Source organism: Bombus pyrosoma, unplaced genomic scaffold (genome assembly GCF_014825855.1).
Source record: "Bombus pyrosoma isolate SC7728 unplaced genomic scaffold, ASM1482585v1 HiC_scaffold_4712, whole genome shotgun sequence".
NCBI classification, from domain to species: Eukaryota; Metazoa; Arthropoda; class Insecta; order Hymenoptera; family Apidae; genus Bombus; species Bombus pyrosoma.
Window position 1 is genome coordinate 61,231 of NW_025219971.1, and position 3,332 is coordinate 64,562.

Here is a 3,332-nt window from a genome sequence, read left to right on the forward strand (position 1 = left end):
GGGTGCAGGTTATGTTGGTTATGGACATGGAAGTACCTGCATTTGTCCAACCTGTACAAGTATGTATTATTTTATTTATTTTAACTTCGTCCTCTTTCCTATGGTGTTTCGTCCGTTTGTCTGCCTGATCTTGTATGCATTGTTTTAGCGCAAGAGGAGGAGAGATTCCAAAAATGTGTAGGCGGTTCGTGAAGACGATCCAGATGACTGTGCGAAGGCTTGCTTCCTTGAGGAGACTTCTACCGGAATCCTGGATATTCTTCTGTCACTGCTTTTCTGGTCAAAGCGATCTTCTCTGTACACTCTCAGTACATGGAGAGACTTCGTGAGATGTGTCTTGATGTTATTTTACTCGTTTGGTTAATATTTCCATCTGATTGTTGCCTCCAGTGTTTGGTTTGATTTATTGTTTTCCGGTGTAGGTTTTGGAGATTATGATTTTAAATGGTGAATATAGAGGTGTCTTCGTCAAAGGTTCCTTATGCAGACTGTCCTGGTGAGTACTTTGTTCTGTTTCATTATTTTTAATTTGTCTTGCGTCATTCATCCTTTATTTACTACTGTTTCAGCGCAAGAAGAAGATGGGTTCCAAAATGTGTGAGTGGTTCCGGAAAGCGTAGTCAACGTGTGAAGTGTCGTGAAGAATCGTGTAACATTTGTTGATTATTTTCGATGCTGATATATATATATATATATTATTTTGTTGGTTAAATATTCAGTCAGTTTAGTTGAATATTCTGTAACGTAATATTCGCAAGGTAGTTTCATATATTTATTCCATCGTGTTTATTTGATTATTAGTTGTTTGATTTGATAATAATATATATATATATTTATTTTACAAATGTACAGATTCCTTGAGTTTATCTAAATATTAATTAGATTTAATAATGTAATATCGTGCATTTTATTTCTTTTACATGTGTTAGGTTGTGTATATATATATATCTGTATGTGTATATTTCTCATGATGTAACTTCGTATGAAATTCTTTTAATATTAGTTAATCTTAATAATGTGATCTCTTGTATTGTATTTTTATTTATTAGATTATTGCTTGTTTGGTTTAATAGTATAAAACAAATATATATATATTTTACAATATATTTCTCATATATAGTTCCTTTAAATTTACTAGCATGTTAACTAGTCCCAATAATGTAGTATTGTATATTTTAATTGCTTTCCTTGTTTAATTTCTTAAATTATTCAAATCGCGAATTAGATTAGATAGATTGTTCTTAATTGATCGGCTAAACATTTGGATTGTTAATTCGTACATAATCATAGCTTATTAATTAGTTTTTAATTGATTCTATTTGATGTATCTTCGCGTTTCTTATATATGTACGTATATTCCAAATCGTTAGTCTACTAGTCGCCCTTATGTAATAGTATCACGTGCGTCTACATTTGATTAATCTTTTGTTAGTGTTTTATTTTATTTTATTATTTTTATATTCTTTTTAGTTTACTGTGTGTTAAAATGACTGCTCATGTAATTTACTTATTGTAGTTTTCGTTACGGCACGTGCGTAGCGCGGGACGTGACACCAAGGAAAATATAATATAAATCTACCCTCACCTCACAACCGCTCCCGCACGTTCGCAAATTTCAAGAAAATCTCCTTCGCATCGACGACTGAACGTAAGAGGAATGTGGTTTAGGTTGGGCTATAGTTGTTCGAGCGAGCACAGCGAGCGAGCAACGCGTAAACGCGTGTCGCAAACCAATGGTTTGGACCGTAGGGTCTTTGAAGTACACGCATCAGCCCGACGAACTGCACGGTTTTCCCGAATAGTTTCCGAAAATAAGTTTGCAGATTTCGATATTTTTATGCAATTCGTTGTGTTTCGTCCTTATATAGTGAAACGTAACGGTTATTTAATCGCTGAGAAAGTTTGAAAGAAATCCTTCCCTTCTGCCGACATTCAAGGCTCAGTTGAAAACTGGCACGGACTGGGGGAATCCGGCTGTCCATTTACAGCGACGCATTTCGAGACTGTGGAAGCAACGTGATTTCAGATCAGTGCTCTTAGTGTCCACGCGCGGAAATGGAAAACATTAAAAAAGAGCGGGTAAACATCGGGAGGAACCGGGACTCTCTTAATTGTATCTGTATTGTCCAGATACTTCGAAGTGCACAACGCGCGTACTTATCGAGATGTACTTTCATTCCTCCCTTTTTTCGATACAAAACGTTCGTGCGATCGATGAGAAATGAAACCAAGGAAAATATTATGTACATGTATAGCGTGGAAATTGCAAGCGCTGCTCGCTCGCTGCGTTCGATCGTATAAATCTACCCTAACCTCACAACCGCTCCCGCACGTTCGCAAATTTCAAGAAAATCTCCTACGTATCGACGACTGAACGTAAGAGGAATGTGTTTTAGATGGGCTATAGTTGTTCGAGCGATCATAGCGAGCGAGCAACGCGTAAACGCGTGTCGCAAACCAATGGTTTGGACCGCAGTGTCTTTGAAGTATACGCATCAGCCCGACGAACTGCAGGGTTTTCCCGAATAGTTTCCGAAAATAAGGTTGCAGGTTTCGATATTTTTATGCAAATCGTTATGTTTCGTCCTTATAGAGTGAAACGTAACGGTTATTTAATCGCTGAGAAAGTTTGAAAGAAATCCTTCCCTTCTGCCGACATTCAAGGCTCAGTTGAAAACTGGCACGGACTGGGGGAATCCGGCTGTCCATTTACAGCGACGCATTTCGAGACTGTGGAAGCAACGAGATTTCAGATCAGTGCTCTTAGTGTCCACGTGTGGAAATGGAAAACATTAAAAAAGAGCGGGTAAACGTCGGGAGGAACCGGAACTCTCTTAAGGTGTATTGTCCAGATACTTCGAAGTGCACAACGCGCGTACGTAGCGCGATGAACTTTCATTCCTCCCTTTTTTCGATACGAAACGTTCGATCGATCGATGAGAAATGAAACCAAGGAAAATATTATGTACATGTATAGCGTGGAAATTGCAAGCGCTGCTCGCTCGCTGCGTTCGCTCGTATAAATCTATCCTAACCTCACAGCCGCTACCGCACGTTCGCAACTATCAAGAAAATCTCCTTCGTATCGACGACTGAACGTAAGAGGAATGTGCTTTAGGTTGGGCTATAGTTTTTCGAGCGAGCATAGCGAGCGAGCAACGCGTAAACGCGTGTCGCAAACCAACGGTTTGGACCGTAGGGTCTTTGAAGTATACGCATCAGCCCGACGAACTGCAGGGTTTTCCCGAATAGTTTCCGAAAATAAGGTTGCAGGTTTCGATATTTTTATGCAATTCGTTATGTTTCGTCCTTATATAGTGAAACGTAACGGT